The following is a 12599-nucleotide window of genomic DNA, read 5'->3' as shown; positions in this document are numbered from 1 at the left end:
TTTGTCAGGTGGCCAAAAGTATTGGAGTTTCAACTTCAACATCAGTCCTTCCAATGGATATTCAGGACTGATATCCTTTAGGATTGACTGGTTGGATCTCCTTGCAGTCCAAGGGACTCTCAAGAGTCTTCTCCAACACCATAGTTCAAAAGCATAAATTCTTCAGCACTCAGCTTTCTTTATAGTCCAACTCTCACATCCATACATGACTACTGGAAAAACCATAGCCTTGACTAGATGGACCTTTGTTGGCAAAGTAATCTCTCTGCTTTTTAATATGCTGTCTAGGTTGGTCATAACTTTTCTCCCAAGGAGTAAGTGTCTTTTAATTTCATGGCTGATATTTTTTAAATCAAAAAGAGAGAGAGAAAGAAATGTTTTGAGAGAAAGTAACAATTATTTAAGATCGATATTCCTTGGTGTTTCCCTGGTGACTCAGTGGTAAAGAATCTGCCTGCTAGTGCAGGGGCCATGGGTTCAATCCCTGCTTGGGGAGGATCCCATATGCTGTGGAGCAACTAACCTGGTGCACCACAAGTATTGAGCCTGTTCTCTAGACCTGGGAGCTGCAACGACTGAAGCCCAATTGCCCTAGAGCCCATGCTCTGCAACAATAAAAAGTGAAAGTGAAGTCATTCAGTCATGTCCAACTCTTTGCAGCCCCGTGGACTGTAGCCTGTCAGGCTCCTCTGTCCATGGGATTTTCCAGGCAAGACTACTGGACTGGTTTGCCATTTCCTTCTCTAGGGGATCTTCCCGACCCACCACAATGAGAAGCCGGTATACCACAACTAGAGAGTAGTTCCCACTTGTCACGACTAGAAAACAGCCCACACTACAATCAAGATCCAACACAGCAAAAATAAATACATAAAAAAATTTTAATAGGAGTTCCTCAAGAAGAAAACCAATTTAATACAAAGAAACAGCAAATACTAAATGCTATAATTCCAGAAAAATTTCTAAAATAAAAAATGACTTGATGAGCATACTGTGTGGTTCACAATGTGAACCCAGTACAGTGACTAGCAATATTCTAATAAATCAATAAATAACAATGAATAATAGCATAATAAGATAACAAAATAATAAATTTGTTGGACATCTAAGACAACACTTTACATAATGTATTAGAACAGAAAATTGAATTACTATCTGACTTTTTAATATGATGTTTTATGTCAGAAAAGAGTAAAAACATATTTAATAAACTCAAAGGAAATGCAAACCAAGAATTTATAGGCAACAAAACTAGCTTTCTATAAAAGATACAAAGTGTTATCAGTATACAAGAGCTGTGAGATTATTTTTTCCTATCAGATCTTCCTTAGAAATCTCGTAGAAAAAGAGCCTCAAATAATCAAAATGACTAAAGAGACATTCAGTTCAGTTCAGTTTAGTTGCTCAGTTGTGTCCGACTCTGTGCGACCCCATGAATCGCAGCACACCAGGCCTCCCTGTCCATCAACAACTCCTGGAGTTCACTCAGACTCATGTCCATCAAGTCAGTGATGCCATCCAGCCATCTCATCCTCTGTTGTCCCCTTCTCCTCCTGACCCCAATCCCTCCCAGCATCAGAGTCTTTTCCAATGAGTCAACTCTTTGCATGAGGTGGCCAAAGTACTGGAGTTTCAGCTTTAGCATCATTCCTTCCAAAGAAATCCCAGGGCTGATCTCCTTCAGAATGGACTGGTTGGATCTCCTTGCAGTCCAAGGGACTCTCAAGAGTCTTCTCCAACACCACAGTTCAAAGGCATCAATTCTTTGGTGCTCAGCCTTCTTCACAGTCCAACACTCACATCCATACATGACCACAGGAAAAACCATAGCCTTGAATAGACGAACCTTTGTCGGCAAAGTAATGTCTCTGCTTTTGAATATGCTATCTAGGTTGGTCATAACTTTCCTTCCAAGGAGTAAGCGTCTTTTAATTTCATGGCTGCAGTCACCATCTGCAGTGATCTTGGAGCCCAAAAAAATAAAGTCTGACACTGTTTCCACTGTTCCCCATCTATTTCCCATGAAATGATGGGACCAGATGCCATGATCTTCGTTTTCTGAATGTTGAGCTTTAAGCCAAATTTTTCACTCTCCTCTTTCACCTTCAACAAGAGGCTTTTTAGTTCCTCTTCACTTTCTGCCATAAGGGTGGTGTCATCTGCATATCTGAGGTTATTGATATTTCTACCAGCAATCTTGATTCCAGCTTGTGTTTCTTCCAGTCCAGCATTTCTCATGATGTACTCTGCATATAAGTTAAATCAGCAGGGTGACAATATACAGCCATGACATACTCCTTTTCCTATTTGGAACCAGTCTGTTGTTCCATGTCCAGTTCTAACTGTTGCTTCCTGACCTGCATACATATTTCTCAAGAGGCAGATCTGATGGTCTGGTATGCCCATCTCTTTCAGAATTTCCCACAGTTTATTGGAATCCACACAGTCAAAAGCTTTGGCATAGTCAATAAAGCAGAAATAGATGCTTTTCTGGAACTCTCTTGCTTTTTCCATGATCCAGCGGATATTGGCAATTTGATCTCTGGTTCCTCTGCCTTTTCTAAAACCAGCTTGAACATCAGGAAGTTCACAGTTAACGTATTGCTGAAGCCTGGCTTGGAGAATTTTGAGCATTGCTTTACTAGCGTGTGAGATGCCTGCAATTGTGTTTGAGCATTCTTTGGCATTGCCTTTCTTTGGGATTGGAATGAAAACGGACCTTTTCCAGTCCTGTGTCCACTGCTGAGTTTTCCAAATTTGCTGGCACATTGAGTGCAGCACTTTCACAGCATCATCTTTCAGGATTTGAAATAGCTCAACTGGGATTCCATCACCTCCACTAGTTTTTTGTAGTGATGCTTTCTAAGGCCCACTTGACTTCACATTCCAGGATGTCTGGCTCTAGGTCAGTGATCACACCATCGTGATTATCTGGGTCGTGAAGATCTTTTTTGTACAGTTCTTCTATGTATTTTTGCCATCTCTTCTTAATATCTTCTGCTTCTGTTAGGTCCATACCATTTCTGTCCTTTATTGTGCCCATCTTTGCATGAAATATTCCCTTGGTATCTCTAATTTTCTTGAAGCCATCTCTAGTCTTTCCTATTCTGTTGTTTTCTTCTATTTCTTTGCATTGATCGCTGAAGAAGGCTTTCTTATCTCTTCTTGCTATTCTTTGGAACTTTGCATTCAGATGCTTATATCTTTCCTTTGCTCCTTTGCTTTTCACTTCTCTTCTTTTCACAGCTATTTGTAAGGCCTCCCCAGATGGCTATTTTGCTTTTCTGCATTTCTTTTCCACGAGGATGGTCTTGATCCCTGTCTCCTGTACAATGTCACGAACCTCCATCCATAGTTCATCAGGCACTCCATCTATCAGATCTAGGCCCTTAAATCTATTTCTCACTTCCACTGTATAATCATAAGGGATTTGATTTAGATCATACCTGTATGGTCTAGTGGTTTTCCCTCCTTTCTTCAATTTAAGCCTGAATTTGGCAGTAAGGAATTCATGATCTGAGCCACAGTCAGCTCCTGGTCTTGTTTTTGTTGACTGTATAGAGCTTCTCCATCTTTGGCTGCAAAGAACATAATCAATCTGATTTCGGTGTTGACCATCTGGTGATGTCCATGTATAGAGTCTTCTCTTATGTTGTTGGAAGAGGGTGTTTGTTATGATCAGTGCATTTTCTTGGCAAAACTATTAGTCTTTGCTCTGCTTGACTCCATATTCCAGGGCCAAATTTGCCTCTTACTCCAGGTGTTTCTTGACTTCCTACTTTTGCATTCCAGTCCCCTATAATGAAAAGGACATCTTTTTTGGATGTTAGTTCTAAAAGGTCTTGTAGGTCTTCATAGAACCGAGCTACCCCATGCCCCCATGCCTGAGGCCAGGGTTGGGGTCCGGGAGGACCAACCCCACTTCCAAGGAGCTGTGGCTGTGCGGGCACAGGAGGGCCTAGAAGAGCTATCCCATGTTGAAGGTCAGGAAGGGCGGTGGTGAGGAGATACCCCTCATCCAACGTAAGGAGCAGTGGCTGCGCTTTGCTGGAGTAGCCCTGAAGAGATACTCCACGCCCAAGTTAAGAGAAACCCAAGTAAGACGGTAGGTGTTGCAAGAGGGCATCAGAGGGCAGACACACTGAAACCATACTCACAGAAAACTAGTCAGTCTAATCACACTAGGACCACAGCCTTGTCTAACTCAATGAAACTAAGCCATGCCCGTGGGGCAACCCAAGACAGGCGGGTCATGGTGGAGAGGTCTGACAGAATGTGGGCCACTGGAGAAGGGAATGGCAAACCACTTCAGTATTCTTGCCTTGAGAACCCCATGAACAGTATGAAAAGGCAAAATGATAGGATACTGAAAGAGGAACTCCCCAGGTCAGTAGGTGCCCAATATGCTACTGGAGATCAGTGGAGAAATAACTCCAGAAAGAATGAAGGGATGGAGCCAAAGCAAAAAGAATTCCCAGCTGTGTATGTGACTGGTGATAGAAGCAAGGTCTGATGCTGTAAAGAGCAATATTGCATAGGAACTGGAATGTCAGGTCCATGAATCAAGGCAAATTGGAAGTGGTCAAACAAGAGATGGCAACAGTGAATGTCGACATTCTAGGAATCAGTGAACTAAAATGGACTGGAATGGGTGAATTTAACTCAGATGACCATTATATCTACTACTGTGGGCAGGAATCACTTAGAAGAGAGACATTAACATAAAAATTGATTATGCTTTTTAGAAGACTAAACAAAGACAAAAAAGAGAATATAGTAATAATATGGTTATCTTAAAAACTGGCAAAAGGTCAGTTTTCATTCCAATCCCAAAGAAAGGCAATGCCAAAGAATGTTCAAGCTACTGCACAATTGCACTCATCTCACATGCTAGTGCAATTGGAGGAGGCAATGGCACCCCACTCCAGCACTCTTGCCTGGAAAATCCCATGGACGGAGGAGCCTGGTTGGCTGCAGTCCATGGGGTCGCACAGAGTCGGACACGACTGAGCGACTCACTTTGACCTTTCACTTTCATGCATTGGAGAAGGAAATGGCAACCCACTCCAGTGTTTTTGCCTGGAGAATCCCAGGGATGGGGGAGCCTCGTGGGCTGCCATCTGTGGAGTCACACAGAGTCGGACACGACTGAAGCGACTTAGCAGTAGCAGCACATGCTAGTAAAATAATGCTGAAAATTCTCCAAACCAGGCTTCAGCAATACATGAACCATGAAATTCCAGATGTTCAAGCTTGTTTTAGAAAAGGCAGAGGAACCAGAGATCAAATTGCCAACATCCGCTGGATCATGGAAAAAGCAAGAGAGTTCCAGAAAAGCATCTATTTCTGCTTTATTGACTATGCCAAAGCTTTTGATGGTGTGGATCACAATAAACTGTGGAAAATTCTGAAAGAGATGGGAATACCAGACCACCTGACCTGCCTCTTTAGAAATCTGTATGCAGCTCAGGAAGCAATCCGTGGAACAACAGACTGGTTCCAAATAGAAAAAGGAGTACATCAAGGCTGTATATTGTCACCCTGCTTATTTAACTTATATGCAGAGTACATCATGAGAATCGCTGGGCTGGAAGAAGTACAAGCTGGAATCAAGATTGCTGGGAGAAATATCAATAACCTCTGATATGCAGATCACACCACCCTTAATGGCAGAAAGTGAAGAACTAAAGAGCCCCTTGATGAAAGTGAAGGAGGAGAGTGAAAAGGTTGGCTTAAAGTTCAACATTCAGAAAACGAAGATCATGGCATCTGGTCCCATCACTTCATGGGAAATAGATGGGGACACAGTCGAAACAGTGTCAGACTTTATTTTTGGCAGGCTCCAAAATCACTGCAGATGGTGATTGCAGCCATGAAATTAAAAGACACTTACTTCTTAGAAAGATAGTTATGACCAACCTAGTTAGCATATTCAAAAGCAGAGACATTACTTTGCCAACAAAGGTCGTCTAGTCAAGGCTATGGTTTTTCCAGTGGTCATGTATACATGTGAGAGTTGGACTATAAAGAAGGTTGAGCGCCGAAGAATTGATGCTTTTGAACTGTGGTGTCGGAGAAGACTCTTGAGAGTCCCTTGGACTGCAAGGAGTTCCAACCAGTCCATCCTAAAGGACATCAGGCTGGGTGTTCATTGGAGGGACTGATGTTGAAGCTGAAACTCCAATACTTTGGCCACCTGATGCGAAGAGCTGACTCATTTGAAAATACCCTGATGCTGGGAAAGATTGAGGGCAGGAGGAGAAGGGGACAGCAGAGGATGAGATGGCTGGATGGCATCACCGAATCAATGGATATGGGTTTTGGCAGACTCCGGCAGTTGGTGATGGACATGGAGGCCTGGCGTGCTGCAATTCATGGGGTCACAAAGAGTCGGACACAACTGAGTGACTGAACTGAAATAAACTAATGATTAGGATACTGGGAACAGTATCCCTTGGTTATCAAATGGTAGATAAGATAAATCATGACTTTATAAAAGCCTTTCCAATTAACAAATTTTCAGAGAATTGATAGAATATGATTAGGTTATAATATTAAATAATTACCATCTAAATGTGATCATCTACAATTGCAGGAATCATAAAATGTAAAACTCTTGACACTATGCACATTTTCAGGAAAGAACACTCTGGATAGACTTGCCAAAAGGATTGGACATGAATCTAAACAAGCCTCCTGATCCAGCTGCCAGTTTGCAGAAAACATAGAGGACAGAAGAACAAGTTGAAGTGTACCAAGAATAAGCAACTACAAATTCCACACCAGAAAACTCTATATACCAAAATGCCTTTAAAGTCTTTAAGGAAAAGAAAAAAATATGACTCAAGAAGAAAGCTTCTTGATTATGAGTCTTAAAATACATTAAAATTTCTTTGTAAAATTTCTTTCTTTCTGTGTGAATGAGTAAGACTGAATTGTAGTGCCTGAAAGTGAACACTACAATTTTAAAATGAACACATTGGTGATAAAACCAATAAAGACAAATGTCAGGAGAGTGGTTATTTATGGAAATGAAGGGGTTGCATTTGAGATTGGACACATGGAGAATCCCTAGGGTTACTGATTTTAGTAACTTAAAATAACTGAATAAGCTGTATATATTTTGTGTGGTTTTCTATAAGTATAGTTAACAGTAAAATTAAAAAATACACAAAGCTATAATATAAAAAATATATTAAAAACTAAAAATATAAAAAGCTAATCTACATTTAACTAATCTTTTATTAAGATTATGTAAATTTAATCTAATCTTTTATTCTAATCTTTAGAATAAATCTTAAAAAGGGGATGGTGGATCAAAGTCTATTCACACTTTATGGCTTTTATTATATATTGCCAAAACACACTTTAAAAGGTGGTGAATTCTTATTTTACAGGCTGCCATAGCCACTTGTCTTGCTTCTTTTATTAATTATATTTATACAAGTTTGATTTTTAAAATATTCTGATTTTAAAACATTTAAAAATATTACTGGGTTTCAGTAACATGGATGAAAATGGCCAATTATGAAAAAGCAGCTTGGGATAAATCCAATAATACATGCCAGGTGCATCCAGTTGTGTTATTACTGCTATTTGTATTAATTCAGAGTGTAACAAAAACTTCAACAATGATATATACAAGAAAATCATTCAATCTATTTTAATTTCAAACACTTAGAATATAATGTACTTTCTGCTACTTAGGTCAATTGCAACTATTATGCTAAATGAACCAACATAAGAGACAAGGTAACCATAAATTCATATTTTAATAGACTTGTCTCTACAATGTCAAAATGGCATTATGTGAATTCATTGCTCTAGGAAAGTAGGAAATGAAAGAAACAGCTTTTTTCACTGTTGCTGGAGCTTAACACCTGTATTGCTGACAATTGGTTATCTAAATGGTTTTAAAACCAGCTCTGAATTTTTACAGGGGAGAAGGACCTTGTCTTTCAGTACTTTTGGAAACTAAAATTTACTTTTTGATAGGAGTGCAAACTAGGACCAGGTAAAAATTAGCTCTATAAATATTAGTGTGTGTGCATGTGCATGCGTGTGTGTGTTTTCTGTTTCTGGCCATAAATAGTCTTTTACAGGCTCTACACATCTATTCTGCTTTATTGACTGTGCCAAAGCCTTTGACTGTGTGGATCACAATAAACTGTGGAAAATTCTGAAAGAGATGGGAATACCAGACCACCTGACCTGCCTCTTGAGAAACCTATATGCAGATCAGGAAGCAACAGTTAGAACTGGACATGGAACAACAGACTGGTTCCAAATAGGAAAAGGAGTACGTCAAGGCTGTATATTGTCACCCTGCTTATTTAACTTATATGCAGAGTACATCATGAGAAACGCTGGACTAGAGGAAACACAAGCTGGAATCAAGATTGCTGGGAGAAATGTCAATAACCTCAGATATGCAGATCACACCACCCTTATGGCAGAAAGTGAAGAGGAACTAAAAAGCCTCTTGATGAAAGTGAAAGAGGAGAGTGAAAAAGTTGGCTTAAAGCTCAACATTCAGAAAACAAAGATCATGGCATCTGGTCCCATCACTTCATGGGAAATAGATGGGGAACAGTGGAAACAGTGTCAGACTTATTTTGGGGGGCTCTAAAATCACTACGGAAGGTGACTGCAGCCATGAAATTAAAAGACGTTTACTCCTTGGAAGGAAAGTTATGACCAACCTAGATAGCATATTCAAAAGCAGAGACATTACTTTGCCAACAAAGGTCCGTCTAGTCAAGGCTATGGTTTTTCCTGTGGTCATGTATGGATGTGAGAGTTGGACTGTGAAGAAGGCTGAGCGCCGAAGAATTGACGCTTTTGAACCGTGGTGTTGGAGAAGACTCTAGAGTCCCTTGGACTGCAAGGAGATCCAACCGGTCCATTCTAAAGATCAGTCCTGGGATTTATTTGGAAGGAATGATGCTAAAGCTGAAACTCCAGTACTTTGGCCACCTCATGCGAAGAGTTGACCCATTAGAAAAGACTAATGCTGGGAGGGATTGGGGGCAGGAGGAGAGGGGACAACAGAGGATGAGATGGCTGGATGGCATCACTGACTTGATGGGCGTGAGTCTGAGTGAACTCTGGGAGTTGGTGATGGACAGTGAGGTCTGGCCTGCTGAGATTCATGGGGTTGCAAAGAGTCGGACATGACTGAGCAATTGAACTGAAATGAACTGTTCTTACTTTGGGAGAAGGCAATGGCACCCCACTCCAGTACTCTTGCCTGGACAATCCCCTGGACAGAGGAGCCTGGTAGGCTGCAGTCCATGTGATTGCTGAGAGTCAGACATGACTGAGTGACTTCACTTTCAGTTTTCATTTTCATGCATTGGAGAAGGAAATGGCATCCCACTCCAGTGTTCTTGCCTGGAGAATCCCAGGGACAGGGGAGCCTGGTGGGCTGCCGTCTATGAGCTCTCACAGAGTTGGACACGACTGAAGCGACTTAGCAGCAGCAGCAGGAGCAGTTCTTATTTTGTAATGCATGATCCCCAACACTCTCAGGTCACAGGAAGTCACATCTTGGTTTCTAATCACCTACCATGTAGATTCTCTGAGCATTGCTAAGTCTTCTGGCAATATCCAAATCACTGGGATCCACTCTTCCCTGCCAGTTCTGATAATGTGAGCATTAATGCTGTTCCAGTTGGATTCCAATTCATCCCCTGCAAACTACCTCCCTGCCCTCCATGTCCTCCCTTTCCTTTTCAGCTTGAGTGCCTGTGATGGACACTGCTTTATCTCCTAGGTTCAGCCACACCCACTAGATACCACCTCTACTCTGAGCACAGATAGCTGTTGCAGTAAGGTACTCTAATCTTGCTAAACACCACTGCTAATGCTGAGTGCCATACTCTGTGCCATGTTAATGATGCCACTGGTGTCCCCTTCAAGCCATCACTGCCACAGAAGCAGTGTACTCCTTATAAATGCTGAACCTGCCTGGTGTTCTGTAAGTTCTGGTGAAGTGGGTGTCAATGTCTCCCTTCTGTTTGTGTTATACTTATCAAGAAAAATATTAATAATAGTAAAGTATTGCTTGCAGCTTACTCTTCTGTTGATTATTTTGTATAACAGGTCTTCTAGATTATACATACATACTTATATCTTTCTAATATGCAGCCATAGACAGATAGTGAAGATGTAGAGACCTCACCAGAATTGACTGTCTTCCCCAAACCACAAAATTCAGAGTCGTATTTTAAGATGAATTTTCTCCCAAAAGGGCTATCAGTTTCGCATACCAATAAGTATCTTTTATGCTTCTTACTGATCCTCCAGACTTGCACACATATGTCTGAACCCCAGAAATGAACACAACATGGACTCAAGCTGAGACCCTTGCTACAAGTTATTAACTTAGCTCCAGCTCAAGTAGGATGAGGAATGCATTAATTGAGATTAACCGAGCCATACACCTTATCATCTTCCAGTCAGTCTCTCCTTCACACTGTTATCTTCAGTTCAGTTCATTTCAGTCGCTCAGTCGGGTCTGACTCTGCGACCCTATGAATTGCAACACGCTAGGCCTCCCTTTCTATCACCAACTCCCGGAGTTCACTCAAACTCATGTCCATTGAGTCAGTAACGCCATCCAGCCATCTCATCCTCTGTTATCCCCTTTTCCTCCTATCCCCAATCCCTCCCAGCATCAGACTTTTTCCAATGAATCAATTCTTTGCATCAGGTGGCCAAAGTATTGGAGATTCAGCTTTATCATCAGTCCTTCCAAAGAAATCCCAGGGCTGATCTCCTTCAGAATGGACTGGTTGGATCTCCTTGCAGTCCAAGGGACTCTCAAGAGTCTTCTCCAACACCACAGTTCAAAAACATAAATTCTTCAGTGCTCAGCTTTCATCACAGTCCAACTCTCACATCCATACATGACCACTGGAAAAACCATAGCTTTGACTAGATGACCTTTGTTGGCAAAGTAATGTCTCTGCTTTTGAATATGCTATCTAGGTTGGTCATAACTTTCCTTCCAAGGAGTAAGCATCTTTTAATTTCATGGCTGCAATCACCATCTACATTGATTTTGGAGCCCCAAAAAATAAAGTCTGACACTGTTTCCACTGTTCCCCATCTATTTCCCATGAAGTGATGGGACCAGATGCCATGATCTTTGTTTTCTGAATGTTGAGCTCTAAGCCAACTTTTTCACTCTCCTCTTTCACTTTCATCAAGAGGCTTTTTAGTTCCTCTTCACTTTCTGCCATAAGGGTGGTGTCACCTGCATATCTGAGGTTATTGATATTTCTCCCAGCAATTTTGAATCCAGTTTGTGCTTCTTCCAGTCCAGCGTTTCTCATGATGTACTCTGCATAGAAGTTAAATAAGCAGGGTGACAATATACAGCCTTGACATACTGCTTTTCCTATTTGGAACCAGTCTGTTGTTCCATGTCCAGTTCTAACTGTTGCTTCCTGACCTGCATATAGGTTTCTCAAGAGGCAGGTCAGGTGGTCTGGTATTCCCATCTCTTTCAGAATTTTCCACAGTTTATTGTGATCCACACAGTCAAAGGCTTTGGCATAGTCAATAAAGCACAAATAGATGTTTTTCTGGAACTCTCTTGCTTTTTTGATGATCTAGTGGATGTTGGCAATTTGATCTCTGGTTCCTCTGCCTTTTCTAAAACCAGCTTGAACATCTGGAAGTTCATGGTTCACATATTGCTGAAGACTGTCTTGGAGAATTTTGAGCATTACTTTACTAGCGTGTGAGATGGGTGCAACTGTGAGGTAGTTTGAGCATTCTTTGGCATTGCCTTTCTTTGGGATTGGAATGAAAACTGACCTTTTCCAGTCCTGTGGCCACTGCTGAGTTGTCTTGGCCATGTGCAAATGCCTCAGCAAGGTCATACTAGCCCAGAAATCTTCTCACTTGATAATCCCATGGAGTTTACCCCAGCATCTGAAGAAGAATTAAAATAACTCTTACCAGTTTGAACTAACAAGAAAAGGAATAAAAGTTTTCATGCTACTTCAACAATTTTTGACAATCTGCTTTCAACCAGTAGCAAGACATTTTCACTCTTTCTCATCTTCTTGTTTCTTTTAGCTGATAGTCAGTTACCACCTAGTGAATATTACATACATTCCTGACTCTTTCTTTTTCTCTAAGTACAAGAGAAAGAGCTGAAAGAAATAGTCATTAAATTGTAGACAAATAAGTAACCTCTTCAGTCTCATGATTTCAATCATCTGTGCACGTTTTTGGCTTTGTCCTATCAGTTCATTCCAAGATACTCTCTGTCTTTCCCTCTCCCTCTTTTTACTATTATCCTCTCTTCTCTTACTACCTGAGAAATTTCAAGCTTATTTGTCACTACTTCTCACAACTATTATAAATGTCTTTACTTAGATTCACTTCTTTCAAAAAAGGATCATTATGAGTAATTCTTGTAAAAGCTAATTTTCTTACACACCAAATTTGGACCATAAGCAAACACAGTTTTTAACAAATAAATAGCTTCTTATTCAGGAAACAATAATCATGATGTTTGAATGCACTGCTGCTGCTGCTGCTGCTAAGTCACTTCAGTCATGTCCGACTCTGTGTGACCCCAG

The sequence above is a fragment of the Bos grunniens genome, chromosome 8 (assembly GCF_055505025.1).
Source record: "Bos grunniens cultivar Pamir isolate PY7600 chromosome 8, Bosgru_T2T1.0, whole genome shotgun sequence".
Lineage (NCBI taxonomy): Eukaryota > Metazoa > Chordata > Mammalia > Artiodactyla > Bovidae > Bos > Bos grunniens.
This window is presented reverse-complemented; position numbering follows the sequence as displayed.